The following is a 25,605-nucleotide window of genomic DNA, read 5'->3' on the forward strand; positions in this document are numbered from 1 at the left end:
CTGCAAATAATATTGTAACACCTGCTTTTTTCTGCTTTCCATTAGCCTGGAATATAGATGACCATCCCTTCACCCTGAGTCTATATTTGTCTTTTAAGATAAGGTGAGATTCTTTTATACAACAGATATCTGGTCTGAGTTTCTGTATCCAATCAGCCAATCTGTGCCTCTTTAGAGGACAATTTAAGCCATTCACATTGATAGAAATTATTGATAAGCCTGGTAAAATTTAGGACATCAAGTTGCTTGAAAGTCCAGTAGACATTTTTAATCCTTTTGCCATTGTGGAAGTTGGAATTTGATCAAAAGTTTCTGGGTTGGTTTACTTTTGTGGTGCAGGATTGCACTGGTCATTATGGAGGATAGGTTTGAGAATTTCCTGGAGAGCTGGTTTAGTTATAGCAAATTTCTTCAACGTGTGAATGTCATCAAAGTATTTAATTTCTCCATCATATATGAAACTCAGTTTCGCTAGATACAGGATCCTGGGTTGAAAGTTATTTTGTTTTAGGAGATTAAAAGTTGATGACCATCCTCTTCTAGCCTGAAAGGTTTCAGCTGAGAGATCTGCAGTCATCCTAATACTCTTCTCCTTGTACATACATCCTCAACTCTTGTAGGTTATGGTTTCTTACATCTAACTGCTTTCAGAATTTTCTCTTTCATCTTAACTTTGGTGAAGTTAATTATGATGTGTCTGGGGGAAGTCTTGTTCAGGTTGAGTTGTGCTGGGGTTCTGAAACTATCTGCTATCTGAATTTCAGAATCTCTTGGCATGTCTGGAAAGTTCTCTTTCATAATTTCATGAAGAAGAGCCTCTGTATTTTGTGAAGCAACTTCATCTCCTTCAGGGATTCCAATAAGGTGAGTATTAGTTTTCTTCAAATTATCCTAGAGTTCTCTGAGAAAGAGATCTGTTTTTGCTCTCCATTTCTTTTGATCTTTGCACTCTTGGGCTTCTCCAAAAGCTTTGTCTTCAAAATTAGAGATCCTTTCTTCTGCCTGTTCCACTCTGTTACAGAGGGATTCCACCATGCCTTTCAGATCCTTGAGGGCTGCAACCTCTTGTCTTAGTGTTTCAAAATCTTTGATAATTTTATCTTTGAAATCATTGAGTTCTTGAGACATCTTTTGAATAATTTCTTGAGATATCTTTTGAATAATTTCTTAAACTCCTAATTCCCTCTTTTCTTCCATTCTGTTAATCTTATTTGCTATCCACATTCTGAACTCGATTTCTGACATCCTAGCCATTTACTTGTGGATAGGGTCTTCAATTGTGTCAGCCCCATTTTCCCTTGGAGGAGTTGATCTACTCTGGTTATTCGAGTTGCCAGAGTTTTTCCACTGATTCTGCCCCATGCTGAGTTGACCTTGTTTGGAGGCCTCATCAGAACTATTCAGTTGGTGGCTTCTTCTGCTTGCCCAGAGAGACAAGCAGAGTGTGTCTGTTGTCTTCTCCCAGTTCTCGGGTGCAGGGGCAACTGGGGTGCAGTGGAATGGGAGCAGCTGCATGGGAGTGTGCGTGGCCAGATTAGACCTCATTGAGCCTGCTGGGGCAACTGGGGGTGGGGGCAGGAGACTGGCAACAGTCGGATCAGTCCTAGTTCAGCCCCTCTGGGGCAAATGGTGAAACAGGGAAACTGTAGTGTCTAGATCAGTCCTAGTTCAGCACCCTGGAGCAGCCAGGGGGTGGGGGAATGGCAGCAGTAGTGCAGGGTACACGAGCGACCATATCAATCCTAGTTCAGCCCCACTAGAATAGCTGGGGGAAGGGAGCAGAGGACTCCTTCACCCTCGCCCATTGGATGCATGAAGCACTTGCAAGCCAATCTGTGCCCTCCCAGCACGGGAGCCCAGAGCGGGGAACTCCTCCACCTCCATCCATGGGACGTACGTGGCTCTAGCAAACAGTTCTGGGCCTGCCCAGAGTGGTAGACCCCTCTACCACCACCTGCAGGGCATGCATGGCTCTAGCAAGCAGTTCTAGGCCCACCCAGCTTGGGAGCCTGGAGTGGGGAACTCTTCCCCTGGCCCCTGTGGGGTGTGCATGTCTCTAGCAAGCTGTTTTGAGTCTACCTGGAATGGAGGACTCCTCTGCCACTGCATGCAGGATGCCTGTGGCACTAGCAAGCAGTTCTGGGCCTGCCCAGAGCAGGAGCCTGGGGCAGGGATCTCCTCTGCCACCCGAGGTGTGCAACTCTAGCAAGCAGTTTTGGGCCTGCCCCACTCAGTGAGGGGAAAGGGACCCACCTGGCAAATGGGTTAGTCTAGGAAGGTTAATACCTCCTTCCCCACCTTGCCCCCAGTCACTCGTAATCCCCTAGGTCTGTGACCCTATTCACTCCAGCAGGCCACTGCTCCCGGGGTTTATGACTGGCAAAATCAGCCAGAAATCTGAGTTCAGCAGGGAGGCCTTGTGTGCTTAAATTAGGCTTCTGTCTGGCTAGATTTCTCTGCAAGTCTGAGGTTGGATTCAGCTCTGGGCAGCAGACAGATAGCAGTTTACACTCAGGTGTCAATTCTAGCCTTTGCCAGCCCACTGCCTTTGTCTCAGCTGTATTAGCCCTGAGGGCTGGTGCTTTACTTATGAAAGTTATCTGCGTTTTGCCTGTGGCTGCTGTCCGGAACCTCTGTTTTCCCAGAGAGATGGGGCTGGAATGGCATCAGTTTGTAGCTCAGGATGCCACCACCACTGTATTGGCGTCCCCTGAGCTGATCCTCTTCTCCTCATGCCTGTGCCACAGTCAGCACAGAACAGCACCAGCCCTATCCTCTCCACTTCTCTCAAGGAGATGCCCAAGAATCTGGACTCTCCACACCTCCAAACCTTGGAGTGAGTGGGTAGGGACTCCTCGGAGTTCAATGTTGCAGGTGGGGAATATATACAGTTTTATATAGTTCAAACCTTCCCTTAACCATACACCCAGGGTGCCCCTTTGAATAGTCCTTGAGTAGTCTGCCAGGTTTAAGGGGTCCAAATCAGTTGTCCCAGTCAGTACCTGTTTCAGGTGGAAGAGTTCAAATGTCTCTGGGAGCTAGATAAGAGGGGTCTGCTTGCAGCTCAGATATAACTTGCTCCAGTGCTCTGTGAGGGCAAAGGGACCCACCCGCAAATGGGTTAGTCTGGGAAGGTTAATACCTCCTTTCCCACCTTGCCCCCAGTCACTCATAATCCCCCAGGTCTGTGACCCTATTCACTCCAGTAGGCCACTGCTCCCGGGATTTATGACTGGCAAAATCAGCCAGAAATCTGAGTTCGGCATGGGGGCCGTGCATGTTTAAATTAGGCTTCTGTCCAGCTAGATTTCTCTGCAAGTCCTTGCATTCAGCTCTGGGGAGCGGACAGATAGTTTACACTCAGGTGTCAATTCTAGCCTCTGCTGGCCCACTGCCTTTGTCTCAGCTGTATTAGCCCCTGAGGGCTGGTGCTTTACTTATGAAAGTTATCTGCGTTTTGCCTGTGGCTGCTGTCCGTTACCTCTGTTTACCCAGAGAGACGGGGCTGGAATGGCATCACTTTGCAGCTCAGGATGCTACTGTTGCTGTATTGGCGTCCCATGAGCTGATTCTCCTCTCCTCACGCCTGTGCCACAGTCAGCACAGAACAGCACCAGCCCCTTCCCCCTCCACTTCTCTCAAAGAGATGCCCAAGAATCTGGATTCCATAGGTAACAAACCTCCAGACCTCGGAGTGGGTAGGTGGGGACTCCTTGGGGTTCAATGTTGCAGGTGGGGAATATATATAGTTTTATGCCTGGCTGGAGGGTGCTGTGGCATGCCAGCAGGGGTAGGAGGTCCAGTTTTTAGGAGATCTCACCCGTGGGATAGAGTGGGAGGAAGTTTGAACTCTGCTTGCTTGTTTGCATGGAGTAAACTGCGAGCCCTTGTTGTGGGGGACGGGACTCCTGTCCACTTGGTGGTGGATTTTTGTACCTTTTGGTTGTATTTTTGGGGTTGCAGCTCGCCTCAGGAAGGTTGAAGTGCACTCTTCAATCTTCTCTCTTGGCTCCGCTCCAAACCATCAGCCAACTTGCTAAACTTCTGTCCCTCAAGCCTCCTTCTGGATGGGAGCATCTGCAAAAAGCTGGCTGCAGTCCACCGTCTTGGCTCCACCCCACATTTTTCAAGTATTACAATTTTAATACAGATTTTTCTTTTGTAAAATGTGTATACTTTGCGGGGGAGGCACTCTGTGTATTATCCCTAATCCTGGCAAAAGACATAGTATTTCTGCAAGGTGGGTATCATTGTTCCCATTTTGCAGATAAGGAAAATGAGGTCCCGAAGGGTAAAATGAAACTTCATAGTTACTTGTGAAAACAATATCAAACCTACATCCTCCTGGCTCCAGAGTTTGCTCTTTTTCACCATGTGACATTGATTCGTTGGCCTACAGCATTGCAGTTTTCATCATATAGCTAAAGCATCATTTTCTAAATTAACCTCACGGGATGGTACAGCATTGGACCTGAGTTTCAGTGTGAGTTACAAGCTTTACTATGGGTGATGTTTGGGGATGGGCTGTCATGCGTGGAAAGCACAGCTGTTAAGGCAAACAGACAAAACCATACTTGAATATTAAAAAGTTAAAGCTAATTTTAGAGAAAACTTCCTAAGGGCTCTGTCCACTGATGCCTTTCTTTTCTATCTCTGGTGCTGCTTTGTCTCAATTTGCCTTACTTCACTCACGATTTGTTTTCCTCTTTCTATAGAGTGATGGAAGCTTGATAAGAATGAGCTGCTGCTGCTGCTGCAAAAAAAGGGTGGCACCTGTGGCTCAAAAGGGTAGGGCGCTGGCTTCATATGCCGGAGGTGGCAGGTTCAAACCCATCCCTGCCCCCCCCCAAAATTAAAGAATGCATTGTTGATTTCTTGACAAATCAATGGAAATTGATCTTTTCTGGAATATTAATTATTGATAAAGAACTGAAATATAATCCTTGCAAGGAGAATTGATTCCAGATTATGTTCTGACCCAGAGCTTTTTTGTATTTGGACACATAAGAGACAGTACACAGAATAAGAATAAAAGATAACATGTATGTTTTGTTGTAAAATTATTCTTTATTTGACCTAATTATCACCTGAAAAAAAGGTCACTTAACGTTGGAAAGTGTTCTATTCGGAGGATTGCACAATCCAGTTTATTTACAGCACAAGAATAAACGTGCACAGACAAGGGGGGAGAACTTAACTGAGTTTCTTGTTTAGCAGCAATCTTAAGAGAAAGAAAGTATTTAATTAAAATAAATTACCTTTTAAATTCTCTCAGTTTTCCTCAGGGTCTTTGCTTTCGTATACCTTTTGAAGTGGAATTTGAAAATATTGTGACTTTTTTTGGCAGTGGGGTGTGGGGGAGAGAATTTTTTCTTGGCTTGCCTAAGCATTGCTGTATTGGCAGGTTTTTTAAAAAAATTAATCTGCCATAAATTCAGCAGAAGAAACATGAACACAGATTATTTTTGTATGGATCTTACTGTCATAAGGCTATTTTTTTCATGTTTATACCAGTGTGGCTATTCCTGATAATTTATTTTCTTTCTTAAAGAATCCAATCTCTCTCTCCTTTTGCTTTCTCTCTCTCACACACACACAGACGCATGCACACACTCTATCCAGACTAAAGACTGTGCCATTTTTCTTAAATTTCCTCAAGAGAAAAAAGCCCTCTAATCCTCTAAGATCTGAAAATGAATCTCGCTATTTTTTAAATATAATTACGAATAGATTTTTAAAGTACCCAACATTCTCCTAAGAATGATCTCTGTGTTAAGACCTACCTGGCTATTTCCAAAGTAATCAAGTTTAAGTATCTTTTTTTTTTTTTTTTTTTGAAGAACCTAGCTACCATTAGAGAAACTCAGAACACTCCAAATACACAACAGTTATTTGCAGTCATAAAGATCATTTAAAAACGACAGTCCCCAGCACCTAATTCTGCAATATGAAATGAAGATTATTTGGCCAAGTAAGAGATGCTGAAGTCAATGCACCACATAAAGAAAACCCCATAACAGTGAAAACACAGAATTCAAAAACCAGCCATCTCTCAACCGTCAGAGGTTCTTAATGCAGCTGTCCATTAGAATTACTGGAAGGGAGTGTGTGTGGATGTTTTCAACATGCCGGTTCCCTTGCAGGTCTCTAGGTGTGGCTTAGTATTTTTCAGACTCCCAGGTAATATTACATACCCTGCTCTGCATGGCAGTTTCCAAACACATTGCAAATTCTGGTGTAACACTGAACGATTTACTCCTTGTCAGGAGGTCTTATTTAAATACAGGAGGCCATCAGTGAGGTTTGCTCACTGGCGATTCTTTTATTTCACTGAGAAGGTGCGACTCTGCCTTGCTGCAGAGAGGAATTGTAGGAGGGCTCAGAGATACTTTGCCAGATGCTTGTGACACCAGAGGGTGTGGAAACTTTCCAAATGATTAGTTTTTAAACTAGAGAAGGTTTATTCACTCAGGACGGTCTGACACAAGTGCTTTTTGGGGTCCGGGAGAGCTTTTTACATAAGGACATTTAGAAAAAAAATATGCCAGAAAAGCTTCCTCTCTATCCCTTCAATTTTCTTTTCTGAAATGTATTGGTGATATCTGGGAGAACAGTTAAAGCCTAACGATTGTCAACTGAATGGCAGAGGGAGCCACTTCTCCAAAAGAGGGATTGTTTGGTAGAAGCCCAGAGATCGAACTTTACCTCCAAATCCTGACCTCAGTATTCTCCAAATCCCTCCTCTCCCACTGACCGCAACTCCCAGTGTCTTGTGATACAGGAGGCATTTTGCTACGTTGGGAGGTATTTTGTTTGCTCAGTTTGTCTGATCTGAAACAATACGGGGTGGAGAGGGTTTGCTCTCTGGACACTGAGGCATTTTAGGGAAGGAATATCAGCCTGTGTGCTTCATTCTAATCTATCACAACCTGCCAGGCTTGGCTACAGTGGAGATCTAGCAATCCACTTTAATGTAAACATTTTAATTACTATTTCTAACATTTGGCTTTCATTAAAAGTCAGAGAACAATTTTAAAGTTTTCTTTTTATAAAGTAAATATTGGAAAACCCCTCAGAGCACGCAACCTCCCTTTCTTACACACACACACACAGGGTTTTGATTTTAAAACGAATAGGAAAATCCATAAATAAAAGAAAAAGAAGAACAAAGAGAAGAAAGAGAGGGAAGCAGGAAGAGAAGAAAGGAAAGGGGAAAAGAAAGAAAGGAAAATACCCTACACCCAGTAACCTACACCTCAGGGCAGGATTTAGGGCCTAAAAACATAAATAGAAGGAAGGCAACCTCTGATTGGTTCTGAAATTCAGAAATATCTTCTGGGAAAGTGACTTAAAAAAAAAATACAAGGCCTGGTGAGGTCTAAATATGTTGTGGGGATATGTTTTCCTGCCCACCAGAAAAATGATCTATGGTAGTTTATAAGATGGACTATGGTGCCAAACAGTAAAATCAGTGTTGAAACAGAATCAGGGCGATCTGATGAAAATTGAGGAAAAGGATATTACTAGGAATCTGGAACAGGCTGCTTCCTTCATCTGGGCATTTTCAGAGCCAGTTTCATCACACCCACCCTGCAGTAACTAAGCAGTGCTCTTCCTTCGGGGTGAGCATCAGCTCATGGCGGCCCTGCCTCTGAGCTTCTGGGTCCTTGTGGTCCCAGCTTCTTCTCTTTAGTTCCATAGTTCTGAGTGGTGGTGACCCCCTCTTGCAGGTATTATCTCTGGGTTCCTTCCAGGTTCTTTGGTCACACTTTAGAGCCTCTAATGCTGTGAAACCAATTTCTCGTATTAAATTATCTCTTCTGAGAGTCTCAATGTGGTGTTTGTTTTTCTGACTATAAACAGGTGATCTAGTTATCAAATACTATTGTCTGAATGTTTCAGTCCCCCTAAAATTCATATGCTGGAATTGTAACCTCTCATGTGAAGGTATTGGGAGGTCGTTACATTGTGAAGGTGGAGCCCCGTGAATGGAATTAGTGCCTTTATAAAAGAGGCACAAGTAAGCTTAGTCTTCCCCTCCATCATGACAAGACATAGTGAGAAGGCACCATCTATGAGAAAGGGTGCTCTCATCAGACATGGAATCTGCCAGCGCCTTGAGCTTAAACTTCCCACCCTCCAGAATGGTGAGAGATACATTTCTGTTGTTTATAAGCCACTCAGACTATGGGAGGTATAGCAGCCAGAAGGGACTAACATATTGAACAATAGAAATTTTTTGGACTCTGGTTCTGGGTTGGGATACAACAATCTCTATTATTCTAAACACTGTGCACAGGCAGTTTTGGAAGTCACTGGACAAGATTATCCGTAAGGCCTCTTCGATCATTAAAATTCAAATATTCCTTAGAATCAGAGAGTCGTAAGTTAAAAAAAAAGTCAATGACATGAGCTATGTAAACTTCTTGGATTTTTAAAAGATAAATGTTGGAGAGGACTTTTTATATATCACGATATTCTATTCAGAGTGGCAAGAATCATTCAATAAGCTCCTCTTCTAGTCCAAGAATAAATTCTAAGCAGATCTCCCACAAGGAACATAAAATCAAGTCCAAGTTCCATTCAAGAGGCAGCCCATGTTGCTGTAATGTAAAGCCCATGTTGCTTAATGTAAAGTTCTTTCTATATGATAACTGACCTTGACTAAGACTAGACTCCAGTACTTTCTACAGACACTGTGAGATGAAAAAGAAAATGAGTAAGTATCCATATATACATTGCAAACAGTTTTTTAGTATCTTAAGAGGTGGAGACTTAAGTTTATCTTTTAAGCACAGTCTCACTTTTTTCTGGAGGAACCACTCCCAATGACTGCAAAGCCCATCTTTAAAAAGGAGAAGTCTGAAACAATTGGGCTCCAAGAAGCTAGAATGAACTAGTTGATAAATTTTTCCTGTTTACGGAGAAGAGTTACATTTCTACAAAAAATATTTCTTTTAAACTGAAATCTTTTTTTCCACATCCAATCATTTAATGATGTGGATACTGCTGGGAAATGTATGCTTAGGTACTTTCATCTCCTGCAGACATCACAGAGTACTTATACAAACCTACTGCATGCCTAGGCTAGATGGTACAGACTGTTGCTCCCAGGCCACACACCTGTACGGAATGTAGTGAACACTGTAGGCAATTGTGACACAATGGCAAATATTTGTGCATATAAACATAACTAAAATAGAAAAGGTGTATTAAAAATATGTAAAAGCTAAAAAATGGGACATCTATGTAGGACACGTACCATAAATGGAACTTGCAGGACTGGAAGGTACTCTGGGTGAGTCAGTGAGTGGGTGGGGAGTAAAGTGGAGACCTAGGACATTATTGTGCATAGCCGTTGACATCATAAACATTAAACACTCAGGCTACACTAGGTTAATAAATTTTTTCTTCAATAATCAATTGACCTTAGTTTAGTGTAATTTTTTACTTTATAAACTCTTAAATGTTTAAAAAGCTTTTGATTCTTTTATCGTAACACTTAGCTTAAAACTCAAATACATCATACAGCGGAATAAAAAAATATTTTCATTCTTTATATTCCAAAAGCTATTCCATAAGCTTTTCCTGTTCTTAAAATTTTTTTAATTTTAATTTTTTACTGTCTAGATATTTTTCTACTACATCATGACACAAACATGCGCATCAGTTCAGATTAGGGTCCGGATCATCAAGACCACTGTCCCCCTCCTCCACATCTTGTCCCACTGGGAAGTTTCTGGGGCAGTAACAAGCATGGAGCTGTCCTCTCCTGTGACAATAATGCCTTCTTCCAGAATACTTCCTTCTCCTGAAGGACCTGCCTGAGGCTGTTTTACAGTGAATTTTTGTTTTCACTAAGTAAAAGGGGTACACACTACAATAATAAAAAGCACAATGTATTAAATACATAGACCAGTAACATGGTCTCTTATTGTCATTACCAAATGTTATGTATTATGCCTAATTGTCTGTGTCATACCTTTATACAACTTGCAGCACAGACTTGTCTATACTGCTATCACGACAATCACCACATGCTACCACGTTACAATGACTGCAGCGTCACCAGGCAGTAGGTATTCTTCAACTCCATCCTAATCTTCTGGTTCCACCATCTACGTAGTCCTTCGTTGACTGAAAGCTTATTATGTAGCACGTGGCCATATAAATTTAGACCAGGGATTGACAAGCTACGTGGGGAGGGGCCAAATCTGGCTCAGTGTTCCTGTTCGTACGTCCTGCAAACTAAGCATGGTTATTATATTTTTAACTGGTTGGAAACAAAATATTCAAAAGGAGACTATTTCACGCCATATGAGAAGTATGTGCAATTTCCATTTAGGGTCCATAAATAACATGCTACTGGAATGCAGCCCCGCTCGTCCCCGCCATGGTGTCCGTGGCTGCTTCTGCATGGTAACAGCAGTGGTGGCGTTTCAACAGAGATATATGTGGCCCATAAAGCTAAAAATGTTTAATATCTGGCCCTTTACAGAAAAAAAGTTTACTGACCCCTCGTTTAGACTGCTCAGTGTTTGAAAACTGTTGTTGGTTCTTCTGTAAAGGGGTGTGTGTGCGTGTACGTGTTTGCAGACACCCCTAAACACTTGCTCACTGAAGATTGGGGATGAAAACAGAAAACGGTAGATGAAATGTGGATTTTTATCTCCAGGGCACAATGGTGAACAGATCCGAAAAGGAATTAGCCCGCATTTGCTGGAGCTTCATCTGAGCTTCACTGTATACAGTATTTGATGTTTATTTTCAACTGACCGACACGGACTCTGGGAAATACAGCAATGTGGGGCTAAGGTTTTCTGATTTTGTTCTAGAGACAAAGGGCCCCTCTGCACTGCTGAGGTGGAGGCAGGCCCAGCAGTGCCACCCCCTGGGTCTGACCAAAATCCTCAACATCAGTATCCCACCCTCTGAACTCAAACCCCTTTCCCCCCAACTCCTGCCGTCCTTGCTCTGACACGCTCTCACTTGCTATCTCAGAACTTCCATTCCCTCCTGCCTTTCTGCCCTCTCAAACTTTTGGCTTCTTTTTGATTGGTTTCCTTTCCTAATCAGCCGACCTCTCATCATCCGATACTTCAGCAGCACCCTGGTCAACAGCTGCGTTTCCCGTCTGATGCTTTTTTGCTTTTCTTGCTCTTCTACCATATTCTGCTCGGTGTCAGATGCACTTTTTGTTCAAATTTTTAAGGGAAAAATAAAGATATGCATTATACGTGCGTAGTCCTACTTCTGTAGCTATATAAATGCTTTTAACTGTATTTGTGCTTACGTGTTAAAAATGTAACTCTATAAAGCAAGAATAATATCTTATGCAAAATAATACCCAGGAATATGGTAATCAGTTTTGTTGAACTTACAACAAACTTGGAACAAAAACATTTTCAGCCAGTGAAAAGGAATGCATTTCTCCCCCCGCACTTTAGGCAGAAGCTAGAAATCTAGCTGATGGTTTTACAAAAATTATTGGAAAATCCCTTGGAAAATTTCAAAATGATTTTCATATACTGCAAGCTTTACGCTTTCAATTTGAATTAAAAAATAAAAATGAAAGATTTTCTTCCTTCAAAGTTTGGGCCAAAAATGGGGGTGAGCATTATGCATGGCAAAATTAAACTCTGGATAAATGCAACCATTTGCCCTTTCCTCTCTTACGTTCAATTACTGAGTATGTTTTTAGAAAATCACAAAATAAAAAAAGAATTATGATTTAGGTTTCAACCTGACCACATCCCCCTCTATGAAGAGAAGAAAGGTTCTCGTATGGGATCCTCCACCTGTAAACTCGTCTGATTGGCTTCATCCTTTTCTCCTTCACTTCAATATTAAAATGTCTCTTTGTCCTTCCAGACCAGGGTTTGACTCTTCAACCACCAACCTGAGTCCTGACTTTGTCCTGTTTACCCGTGGACTTGCTCTGTGCCAATCCCTTTACACCTGGGTATCTTCAGCTTTGTTATTTCTGTTATCTCTTTCTCCTGAGCATATACATAGGCCCAAATCTCACTTTAGAAAGATCTTCCTTCTCTACAATTTATTAATATCGCCTAATATTTTAAATGTGCATCCCTCATTGGCTGAGCAATTCTGTTTTGAAGAATTTATTGTATTACCAAGATGCTCACTGAGGTACTTTTAGACACAGTAAAAAAGTAGGAAACATACCTAAAAGTCTGTCAATAGGGGTTTGGTTAAATACATTGTAGTGCCCTCATGCAAACAGAATGCTACAGATCCATTAAAAAGAACAGGCTTAATAACCATGTCCTCTGTCATGGAAGGATGCAGATGTTATTACATGAAAAGGGCCAGTTGAGGAATATATACAGATTCCATTTTTATGAGATACAATGAAACGCACATATGTAAATGTTCATGTATTTGTAGCAGGCAAGTCTCATATGCAAGTGTAAATCAAACATTTAAAAAATTTTTTTCTATAGGAAACTTAATGTCTTGAGCTTCCTTTCTGTCTAGTGACACAAATCTATTCTGAGTCAAGTCAGGGAAAATTTAACTAACTCAGAGTTTTCTAAGTCTTCTCTTTTTCTTTCTCAGGGAAGAAACATCTGATTTCTAGGTGAGTTTGCATAATTTCCAGGAAAGGAGCATCAGGACTCCCTTGCCTGCCCGTTCACTCGCTCATTCATTCATGCATTGATATATTTAAACTACCGTTTTGATTAATCTTGTATAGTGTGCCAACCATTGTTCTAAGTTCTAGTAGAACAGTGGTGAAAAAAAGAGTGAGATTAACCTGTGTCCACTGATACGGAGAGAAGTAGAATCATACCAGCAGCAACAACAAGAAAATTCTAACCCTCTGATGCTTAATTCGTGGCAACAAGAGACAGACAATAAAAGAGTAAATAAGTAAAATATGTAGAGTATCAGGTAAGTGTTTTGGAAATAAAATGAGGGGACAAGGAGGGTTAGGGCAAGAAGTATCACTGTTTTCGAAGGAATGCTTATTTTGATAAGGAGAGACCTGAAGGAGGGGAGGAAGGAAGCCACAGGTGTGTGCGGGAGGGGATTGCAGGCAGAGGAAAGAGCCAGCACACAGGCCCTGAGGCAGGAGCACACCTGACACGTTCAAATAGGAGCAAGGGGACCAGCCTGGTCAGAGCGAAGAACAGAAGCCAAATAGGTTGGAGCCACAGTGAGCAGGGGGAGGTCATGGTGGGGCAGGTCTGTTGTTCTCCTCCCTTCCCTAGCTCAGCCCAGGATGGTCGAGGGTTCTCTGACCCTTCCTGGGACGTTTACCTGCCTCTGCCACCCCTTGCTCCCTTCTGCTTCTGACCCTTTGCTCCAGTTGCAGATAAGTTTTTGTTTTTATGTTCTCTGTTGTAGGAAAATGTGGTCATCATCCTGCACTCTGCCCACTACAACCCAAGCTTCAGGTTTAGGGTCCTTCAGAAGCTCAAGTCCTTGGACTCAGAACTTTTTTCTTAAAAATTTATCTCTGCTCTGGATTTGAAAAGTGCTTTGAACCTCAAAATTGAGAGTGGACTGTTTCTTTCTCTGTTGCTCTAACTGCCCTTCTTTGGAACAATGAACCAGGTTAAGCAGGCAAAGAATGTAAAAAGGAATTTCTAGGAATAAGAAAGACATTGATTAATATTTAAAACTGTTATATCTTATCTCCCTAGTAAAAGTATAAAAAGTACACACTAACTCTTAACAATGGTTATCTCCTGTGTTTTGCCTTATACAAGACTTTTCTATACTATGTAGCTTTCTGAATCACTTAAACCCTTTTACAGTTGCCAAGTATTAATTTTGTAGCCATACAATGCTATAAAAATAAGCAATAAAATTATATAGAATTAAGACATTGTTCTTTGGCCCAATTTCCATCTCTATCTCCCTTCCCTTTCTCCTCTACACCTGCTCAGGCAAAGCTTCTTAAAGAAAACTTGTACTTTTTCTCCCCTACCCCTTAGTGCACTGTAACCTGATGTCAACCTCCAATTTACCACTGAAACTATTCTCCAGTGCAGTCACTTCTGAAATGCCAAGTAAAATGGAAATACAACCTACCTCTCTGGACAGACACTCTTTCTCCATCTTCTTCTTCTTATTATTGTTTTAAAATTTCAGGTTAATGTGAGGTTATAAACTTCTAGGTTACAAGGTTTGCATTTGTTAGGTAGGGTCCCTCTTGTAGTTGTGTCCTGAGCCCAAGAGGTATGCCATATACCCTTACGTGTGCCCATTGAATGGGAGCTGACCAATCTCCCTCCCTTCTCCCTTCCCCCTTCTTTCGACCCCTTTCCCCCAACTTGAACTGAAATGAGTTTTCCTTTCATGTGGATGTCATCTACTGGCTTCATATTAGTATTGAGTACATTGGATACTTACTTTTCCATTCTTGTGATACTTTACTAAGAAGAATGTGCTTGCCTCTGTCCAGATTAATACAAAAGATGTAAAGTTTCCATCTTTTTATGGCTGAATAGTATTCCATGGCATACATATACCACAGCTTGTTAATCCATTCCTGGGTTGATGGGCATTTAGGTTGTTTCCACATCTTGGTGATTGTAAATTGAGCTGTGATAAACAGTCTAGTGCAAATGTTCTTATGATAAAATGATTTTTTTTTATTCTGGTAGATGCCTAGTAGTGGGATTGCAGGATCAAATGGGAGGTCCAATTGGGGTTCTTTGAGGACTCTCCATACTTCTTTCCAAAGAAGCTGTATAAGTTTGCAGTCCCACCAGCAGTATGCAAGTGTTCCCCTCTCCCCACATCTGCAGCTTTGATCTTTGTGATGTGGGCCATTCTCAGTCTTCTTGACATCTTTCATCTCATGCCTTCTCAACGTTCATGTTCTACTAAATTCTGTCCTCAAACTTTCCTCCTCCCATCACCAGTTTTGACAAACTTCCTCTTGATAAGTTCGTTCTCAGTCATGGCCCAACTTCCCATGTATATAACTATTAATCCCTAATATTCTTCATCCTGGAAAAATAATATAGATTAAAAACTGCTATATTCAGTGACTGATTAGACATCTCTGGCTGATGTCTATTGATGAACTGACATTTCAAGTTCGGCTTATGCAAAACAGAACTCACGATTTTCCTCTCTCTCAGACTGCTTCTTCCTCCTTTATTTCCCACCACAGGGAGTAAGGTGTCCATAATTCAGTGTCCAAAGCCAGAAATGGAGTTGGTGTTTAGTTATATCCAAGTGCTTGCTCACCATCCTACTCCCTGGGCTTACTCCACATTTAAATGGGCTCCCAGTCCTCACAGTTCTATTTTCAAAATTTTGGTGAAACATTTCTTTTTCTCTCCATCCCTGTTGTCATTGCCTTGGTTTTGGCTTTGACAGCTTCTTGCTTGTACTTCCTTACTAATTCAGGCATCCAGTTTCACCTTTTCTAATCTGTTATTCTGATTCTTTTATTTCCATCTTCAATGGCCATTAATGGTCTTCAGAATAAAATGTAAGTCTGTCAGCATTATATGTAAGGCATTTCATGATCTAGCCCCAGCCTACCTCAACAGATTCATTTTTCACTACAAATAATTACTCTTGTGCTGTTGATCATTTTGGAGTTCCCCTACATGCTCCTGTTTTCTCTTACCTCTAATTCTTTGCACGTTTTCTCTGCTCGAAATGTCTTTCTCTCTCTCCTCAAGTCTTTCTGAATAGCTTTGTCTTTTAAGACTTCATTTAAACATCCTATTTGTTGCCAATAGATAAACAACTTACCAAATAGGTAAAGTTACTTACCAATAGATAATCACCTACACAAGGGAAAAATACAATTCAAATCAAGTGGGGAGAGGAGGGAGGAGGGAAAGAGGGAGAGGGGAGTAAGGAGGAGGACTGGTAAGCTCTCACCGAATCGGCACAATGTAAGGGTGCACAGCACACCCCTTTGGGTGAAGAGCTCAACTACAACTTGACAAACAACGTAACCTAAGTATTTGTACCCCCATATTAACCCCCATAATTAATTAAATTAAAAAAAATCAACAACAGAAATTCCATTTCTTTAAAGTAAATTTGAATTTCCCTGCTTTTCCAACATGGCATCTATCGCCCCTCCTTGGTTTTCCCTTTACTTATTGCAATGCCCCAAGCATTACCACACTGTATTTTCATCTCCCCATTCCTTGTTTGTCCCACATAATACTATTCAGGGATCCTCAAACTTTTTAAACAGGGGGCCAGTTCACTGTCCCTCAGACTGTTGGAAGGCTGGACTGTGAGCCCCGGGACGAGTTGGCTGCTAAGCAGGACAGGCAGCAGCAGCAAAAACACCCAGTGGGCTGGATAAATGTCCTAGGCAGGCCACATGTGGCCCACGGGCTGTAGTTTGAGGACGCCTGAATAGATTGCCTAATTGTAGAACTGTGTCTGGTTCTCCCATGTACTAGGACCCATAGAGAGCAACTAACAAATTCTTATTGTCTGACTTACTAATCACCAGAGATCTTTCAAGAGAATTCTTTCCCATAGTGAAATACCTGAAATGGATTTCTTTCATTTAGCATAAAAAGCAATCTGCTTTGTCAGAAAATGTATGTAGGCTAAGTGTAAGAAATATTGTACCTGAATGTTCATAGAAGCATTATATATGATGGCCCCAAAGTGGAAACAACTCAAATATCCATCAAGTGATGAATGGATAAGCAAAATGTGATCTATCCAACAATGGAATGTTACTTAGCCATAAAAAGGAATGAAGTTGAGATACATAATGCAACATAGATGAACCTTAAAAACATGCTAAGTGAAGGAAGCAATTTACAGAAGACTGAATATTGTATGGTTCCATTTATTCAAAAGTCCAGAACGGAGAAATCTATAGAATAGAGACAAAAAGTGAATTAATGTTTGCTTAGGGCTTAGTGAACTAATAGGAAACAAAGGGAGGATGGACGCATAGGGGTGTGAGAGCTATAGGATTCAGGGTATTATTTGAGATGACTAACATGTCCTAAAGTTGTGGTGATGGGGCACCTATCTGTAAATGTAATAAACATCTATTGAAGTATATACTTTCAATAGGTGAATTGTATGGCATATGAATTATATCTCAGAAAACTGAAGCCAGTGGCCAGTATTGTACTCTTCTTCCACCTAGGTCTAACACCAGTCATGACCTAATGCAGGACCAAGGTCTTGGTCATGCTTGGGATAGATATGGCTCTAAAAATTCTGGCTATTCAGTCCAAGATTAACTAGGTAAAATGCTCAAGAGGTGAGAACTATCACAGCAGGAGTGGGGACAGTGTGAGTAGGTGGCTCCAGGAGTTTCTGGACCAGGTACAATTAAGAAAACAAGTGGATTGCCCATATAACTTGACTGACCAGCCCAGGCAATGTTCAAAAATATTCTTGCCTATGTTTCTCCTTTAGAATGGAGAAGACTTGGAGTTTGGTTGATTTTTCTCAGGTCGCTTTAAGATGGGACAGGTATTTTCTGGGAGAAACTAGGAACTGGAGATAAAAATGCTACTTGCTTATATTTTTTGTGGGGAAGCATCTAGTATCTGATATCCCTGAAGTCATCAAATTCAGAAGGAAGAAGGAACTTAAAATATAAAGGTTAGAACTTTTATCACTTGGATTCTGGTGTGAGCCATTCCACTCAGAAGTAGTTTATTGAAAACTTATGTTGAGGACTGTGACTTCTAAATTTGGTTTTTCTGTCCTTGTTAAATGCAGCATATGAATTTATTAAAAATTGGGAAATCCCTTTTTTGAGACAGATTCTCATTCTGTCACCCTTGGTACAGTACCATGGCATCACAGCTCTCAGCAACCTCAAACTCTTGGGCTCAAGTGATTCTCTTCCCTCAGCCTCCTGAGCAGCTGGGACTAAAGATGCCCACCACAATGCCCAGCTATTTTATTTATTTATTTGTTTTTGGTAGAGACAGGGTCTTGTTCTTGCTCAGTCTGGTCTCAAACCTCTGAGATCAAGCAATCCACTTGTCTTGGTTTCCCAGAGTGCTAGAATTACAGGTGTGAGCCACTGTGTCCCACAGGAAATACTTCTTACTGTTACAATCAATAATTCAAAACATTCAAAATCAATGAAATTTTTGTGGAATTTAACAGTAGGCAATTTCTTAGTGAAGTGAAACCCTATTCACTGAATCTAAAACACAGCATTTAAAGGTAGTAAGAAGAAAATGTTTTTTGCCCCATGTATGATAAACAGTTTCCCTTCTTAGACAAATATCTTATTTATTATTAGAAACTATGTAAATAGAAAAATAGATAAAGTTTAAGAATTGAATTATTCCAATAAGAAAAAGCTTGAATATTATTAGTAATACAAAGATAGCAAATAACAATGACAACAAAATATTATTTTTCCTGCTAACCTTTTATGAATTAAGTTTTGAAGGTAGCACAGAGTTTTATCTGTCCATCTATCCACCTAAGATGGGTTGGATGTGACTTAACAAACAATGAGGACTAGGGGGTGAGGTCTGCGAGGAGGGTACTCCTGAGGCTTGGAGCAGCACCTTGTGTTCAGAGACATGTGAAGTTCAGTGCTACCAGGGTTTACCAAGCAAGAGGGAGAAGATGATCAAAGTACCGGGGGAGGTGAGCAAGGAGGGTCAGGATTACGGAGCACGTTGGGTCTGTTACAGTGAGGAGCTTGACTGTACCCTGAAGACGATCAGGAGCAAGTGAAGAACTTTTTACATGGGAATCCCAGCAGATTAGAGTCTGGGGAAGAGGACTTTGACCATGATATGGAAGGTCGAATGTAGGCAGGGTGAAGCTGAAGACAGGACAGCCACTCAAGAACTGCAGGGTGGTCCAGCGAGATGGGGAACTTGAACCCAGCCAAGAAAGTGGGGCTGGAGAGGATAGCAAACAGGAGTGACATACAGTTTCTACCGCACCACCCCCTCAGCGTGCAGAGTTCCACCGTGAACGCACTTACATTCAAAGGAAAGCACCACAAAGGACACACCTAGCTTCTTCAGTTTTAACATAGGTTCATCTAAAAGTTAAGGTGCCCTCCTCTCCTTTTTGTTTCCACTGGGCAGAGTGGCCAAGAGACTGTTAGTCCAGAGCTCAGCAGCCATGTGGTCAGTAAAATTTTATGGGCTGCTTTCTGCGTGTCACGGTGGTTAACTGGCCCTTCCCTTGTCTGTAGATATCTGATAATACAAGGATTTGGACTCAAGTTGTAGGTAGCTCCTATCTTAAGGCGCCTGCATAAACTGTGGGGGAGTTTCCTGGAAACCCTGAGCTTCGTTGCTATAAGGATCAGCCCTACTCTAAATAGCAACCAGAGACAGAGAAAGAGAGAGAGGTGGACTCTGAGGAGAAAAGAACTTTCCAAGTCTCAAGAAAGACTGAGAGGGTCATCAAGTTCCCGTGTGGAATTTATTTTTTCCTTTCCAAGAACACGATACACCTGGTTGTTAAACTCATTTGTTCTGCATAGAATGAGGGTAATAAATGTGATTTATAACTAACTCCTCCATCATCCCATTTCTTTTTTTTTTAAGGAAAAAATATTCTAGACAATTTCACAAGTTGGCCAAGAAATGTACAATTTCACTTTCAAATTATAAATTATATTCTTATGACTTAGGTAAAATTTACGTGACTAATATTTTTTTAATTATATAGATGAGAGTGAAGCAACCTGTAGTCAGACTAGTGGACCTGTATCTAATACTTAGCAATGGTCAGAGTTCTTTATGTTGGGTTTAAGTTGAGTTACTTAGAGCTATTAAGAAAGCATATGAGTGGCCATTTGGCAAAAACTCAGAGGCAAAAGCTAAAAATAAAACAAAACTAATGTTTGCTAGGTGGTCAGCAACGTATGGGAAGTCCACAGAGGTAAGGACAGGTGTTTCAGAGGTGGAAGTGTTCAGAGCACAAAGCCAAAGGGGTGTATGTGTTCTCTGGCTACTCTACGGATGAGGAAGCTGAAGCCCAGAGCAGTTAACTGTCTTGGCAAGGTCCCATAGCTTGTTGGTGGCAGAGCCCGGATGAAACTTTCTTCTCTTAACTCAAAGTCCATTGTTTTTTTCCAGGACCCCAAGTTATCCTGGGATTAAAGACAGAGCTGGTGATTTCAGTGACTATAGAGCTGCACAGATAAAACCCAGAATAGGGAGAGGGATAAAATTACGTGAAAAAAGGACTACAATTGAGCTGCAAAACAAAAATTATAAGCTTGATCAGTCTTTCTAGGTTGAAGGAAACAATAGTTCTCTGTTTAAGCATGAACAAGGGAGAAGAGTGAAGGAATATTAATGGCAGAAGGGTGTGCTGGACCCTTATCTGGAAATAGTATAAGAATCTAGCTTTTAAAAAAGCATTTAGGTAATAGTTTTCACACGTACAAGGCAAAGGGTGAACAGGTCCAACTAAAAAGCTTATCTGGAGAGAAGACTATAGCACATTGTTAAATAATTATATTACCCTTCTAATTGCCAGGGAAGTGGGCGGACATCTGGTAAAACTTTACAATAGACAAGGAGCTAGGAGGAATCCAGATAACAGCCAACAGAACTGGTTATAAAAAGATTAGAAGCACTTGAAGTTGACCAAACAGCAAGGGCAGATAACACACAGCTGCGGAAGGATTCTGAAGGCCTGAGTGAGCCAGGGGACCGGCAAACCTTAAAATGTGCTGTCTGCACAGTGATCTGTACAGTGTGAGGGGAAGGCTGAGGAAGCATCTGAGTCACGCAGGTGCCAGCTGTCTCAGATGTTTTGGTAAGGCCATTTTCTAAACAAAGTTGATCTGAACAACGGATCCTCATGCACGGTCATCCGAAAATTGACACACAAGACTTTACTGATAGGTGAGAGAATGAACACTCCAGGGACCCAGGGTTCATAAAAGTTTAGGGTAGTGTTTCAAAGAAGAAGAAAAAGACACAGCTATTGAGCTGCTCCTACGAGCAGGCACTGTGTTAGACTCTTTTAACTCTAAGGACCTGCCAGCTTTAATGATTTATCCTGATTGGATAGATGCTCGGAAAGATTGATTAAATTGAACATGATCATTCTACGAATAACTTAGTGGTGGAGCAGGAATGTTTCCCTGGTTGTATCTGATGACTGTGAATGTCTCGTGTATCACACAAAGTAGATCAGTTGCTCGGATCAAGGACCATCAAGGAGGGTCTTCAGGTTCTTATGCGGAATTTATTTTTTCCTTCTGTCACTCTGTCAAGGATGGAGAGAAGAAACCTAAAGAAGGCGAGTCAGTTGGTTTTGTGTTTGTGGATGTGTCCTTGATGCTACAGGAAACGATATGATAGAAAACTTCAGGTTGTTTTTCAGGGATACTTGGAAGGAGATTGCCTGACTCTGGGCCTCAGACGCTATGTGGGGAGCATTGGTTCCCTCCTAACTGTAAGCTAAAATTGAGTGTCCAAACTCCACCCTCTGGCATTCAAAATCCCCGCCAGTCTGCCTCCACTCTTGTATTTTAAACAGTATTTCTTGTGAACTATAACAAACATGTGGATATGTAAAGCACATATATACAGCTTTAGAAATGGTAATTTATAAGACTCTACTTATTGTAGTCTAGGCACAGTGATCAGTGATTTCTTATTAGATTTGATTTTCACAAAAAATTAAGATCAGTGAAGGAAATGAAGGCTTATTTTATAAAGGACAAAGTAGGTTCTGAGCAAGGTTGAGTAGGTGGGTAGAGTGTAGGCAACTTAAAGTCATACAGCCAATCAATGGGTAAGAAAGAGGAGCTGAACTTTGGTCTGTCTGACGGTGGAATTGTGCGCTCCCTGTTTGGCAAAATGTGTCCTCCTGACGCTGTTTAGGTGCATCAGTGGCTCTCTCCATTCCCAGCAGACACTCCTTTCTCACTTGGCCACAGAGGCTGTTCATCACAGTGATCCAGATCCCAGGAGAGGAAATACAGCCATGGTCATGAGCAGAAATGGCCAGGAAGCCAAGATGATGCCTGGGGGTGGTGACCATTTTGCTACTGCTTATTCGCTTTGGGGCAAAAAAGAAAAATCATCACATTTGAGAGCCACGTATCATTTGTCCTGCACCTGAATTTTATTTGCTAAATCTAGCAATCCCGGTCCCTGAAGAGAAAGGCTTCCTATTGCTCCCATTCTTGAAGCAAAATATAGTTGAAAATAGCTAAATTAAACACAGCCAGAAGCAAAAGTCCAAGATCCCTAAATATGTGGAGTGAAACGCTTCTGTCTCTCAGTTCTCCCACTGGCTCTGCTGCTTGAGACATCTTTGTTGAAAGCAGGTGCTTTAGGAAGAAGATTCATGTGAACTGGCAGTTGGACTTCTGAGTGAGCTTGAACAATCCACTTCATCTCATTGGACTTAGTTTTCTCATTTGTAAAATTAAAATATTAGACAAGATAACCTCTGTAGTCTCTCCAGTTTTAAAAAAGAAAAAAAAAATTTTCCTTTGCATAAAGGAAGTGAGAGAAAACCAAAATTTGGTGAATAGGTATTGAGCACCTTGTAATTTGCAAGATACTTTAGTAAGGAGGGTGCCAAGAAATGTATACACATTTTAAGAAAGGAAAAAACTGTATTAAAATTGCAATACTCAATATATACTGATAGCAAAAGATGAATACAAGTCGCATTACCTTTGAGCATCCCTTGTAATTGGCAGAAGTCAAATGCGACTTCACTATTACAATTTTAATATAGTTTTTCCTTTCTTAAAATGTGTGTACATTTTTGGCATCCTCTGTACATTATTTAATTCTCAAAATAATTTACAGAAGCAAATCAGTGATAACCTTCATTTTCCCCCTTCCCACTTCAAAAATGACTACTTAAGACGCATTGTAGAAATAGGTTAACTTCCACAATACATTAACCAGACACAAATAGTTCACTGATGATTTGGCGGGGTGATGAGTACTCATACCACACCAGCTCTTTCTGGTCTTAATAGAGAAGTTCCAATCTGGCATCTGCTCTTGCTTTCTTTCTCTTTCTCTGTTCCTTTTTTTCTTTCTCTTTCTCTCCGCCCTTCCTTTCTTCCTGTTTTTTGTTTTTTTTTTCAAGGCAGTGTCTCACTCTGTCCCCCTGGGTAGAGTACCCTGGCATCATTGCTCATAGCAACCTCAAATTCTTGGGTTCAAGTGATCCTCCTGCCTCAGCCTCCTGAGTAGCTGGGACTACAGTCACCCAAACCTACATCAGCCAGATAGTTTTCTATTTTTAGTAGAGACAGAGTATTGCTCTTGCTCAGGCTGCTCACGACTCCTGAGCTCAGACAGCTCCCCGCCTCCCCAGGCCCTCCAGAGTGCTAGGATTACACGTGTGAGCTACTGCACTCTGTCTAGCACCTGCTATTTTCAGTCATGTTGGACCCAGTCTCCTTCCTCAATGGGATTAGACTAAGTAATAAGGTAAAATTCAGGGTGTTTGCAAAGTGTAGATTGATTGTTAGAACTGATCAGGCAGCACCAAGAACTATCTTTCAGGTACTGAACATCTGCTGTTAAAAAACTTCTGGCAGACTTTCAAGGGAAGCTCATTAACTTCCATTGATAAGGAATTCAGTTAAGTAACAACAAAAACAACCGTGACTTTAACCAAATAGAAAATGCACACAAAAACTTTGTGTTCTGCAAAGTGCCTCGGTGGCATCCTGCAGCACCATTGCAGTCAGTCGGCCAAGGTGAGGAGCACCAAATGCTAGTAGGAAGCCTTCTGAGTCAGTCCCCTTCCATTCAGCATAGTACTCTAGAGATTTACCCACACTGCCGTGTGTTTCGGTAGTTTGTTACTTTTTATTACTGAGTAACATTCTAGGGCAGGATACTGCAGTCTGTTTATCCATTCATCCTTTGTGAGACATTCAGGTTGTTTACAGCTTTTGAAGACTGTGCCTAGGCTGTTAGAAACTTTGTGTATGGGTTTTTGTGTGGACATATGTTTTACTGTTGTTTGGTAGATACCTAGGAACGGAATGTTTAATGTTTACCTACTAAACTCTTCCAATCACCTTACACTCCCACTAAAAACCTACCAATATTTCCTGTAGGCTATAGCCTTAACTACCCTTGCTATTGTGTGTGTGTGTGTGTGTGTATATATATATATATATATACTTTTTTTTTTTTTTTAATTTCAGCCACTCTGATGGGAGTGTAGGAGTATCACAGGATAGTTTCAATTTGCATTTCCCTAATTACCCATGATATTGGGCATCTTTTTATGTACTTATTTGCCATCTGCATATTTTCTTTTGTAAATTGTCTATTAAAATTTTTTGCCTATTTTTGAAAGATTGGGTGGTTTGCTTTCTTATGAGCTTTGAGAGTTCTTTCATATATCCTGGATATAAATCCTTTTTCAGATATGTGATTTGTAAACATTTTTTCCATGCTGTCTTTTGCTGTTTCATTTTCTTAACATTGTCATGCAAAGTGTAGATGTTTTTTACTTTAATGAAGTCCAATTTACCAATTTTTTCTTTTATGATTCATGGTTTCTGTTTCCTTAGAAATCTTCAATAGTGCAAGATAACTAAGATTTTCTCTTATTCTTTCCTTTGGAAGGTTTATAGTTTTAGCACCTATGCTTAGTTCTGTGAGCCATAGTGAGTTAAATTTTGTGTATATTGTCAAAGGTTCATACTTTTTGCATATGAATGCGTATTTTTCTAGCACCATTTACTGAAATGACTTTTTTACTTACTGATTAACCTTGGCATCATTGTTGAAATCAATCAACTGAGTACGTGTGGGTCTAATTCTGACTGTTTTCTATGTTTGCCCTTATGTGAATACCACACTGACTTAATTACTATAGCTTTCTACTGAATCTTAAAATCAGATGGTGAACAACTTCCAATTTTCACTATACTTTTTATATATTGTTCACATTTGGAAATACTGGGAGGGATATTTCTCTTTGTCACAAAAGTACTCTGAACACTTGTACATATTCTCAAAGCATCACTTCACTTTCTGTAGTAGTTTGTATCAGTTACTACTTAGCCTGAAGTTTTCCAGGAGTTCATGGTAAGTTCTCGCTTTCATGTTCTCTTGCAGATGAACCCCTTAACACATCAGCTCTATGATGTATAAGTTTCATGAAGATCCCTAGTCCTTCATTTCCAGCCCCACAGAAGGTGGAGCAAGAGGAAGTGAAAGGAAAATTAGGGCAAGGAAACAGTTAAAAGAAAACACTCATAAGGAAGAATCAGCAGAAAATCCTGGCAACACGAAAAATCAGTCTAAAGCAAACCCCCCCTCCCCCCAGGGACTGTGAGGTAGCTACTGCAGAGGATTCCACCTATAAGGAAATGTTAGAAATGACAGAAAAAGAATTTACAATACAGATGATGAAAACAATGAAGGAAACTGCTGATAAAGTGGAAGATAACCAAAAGGAAATCCAAAAACAATCAAATAAGAGATGAACAATATGAAGAATATAGAAAGGATATAGCAGAGATGAAGGAACTGAAGCAGTCAATTAGGGAACTTAAAGATGCAATAGAAGGTTTCAACAACAGATTAGACCATGCAGAAGAATGAATCTCAGAGGTAGAGGACAAAGCTCTTGGGATAACTTAGCTAGTTAGAGAGGCAGAAAAGAAGAGAGAGA

The sequence above is a fragment of the Otolemur garnettii genome, unplaced genomic scaffold (genome assembly GCF_000181295.1).
Source record: "Otolemur garnettii isolate 467f Iridium unplaced genomic scaffold, OtoGar3 scaffold00005, whole genome shotgun sequence".
NCBI lineage: Eukaryota > Metazoa > Chordata > Mammalia > Primates > Galagidae > Otolemur > Otolemur garnettii.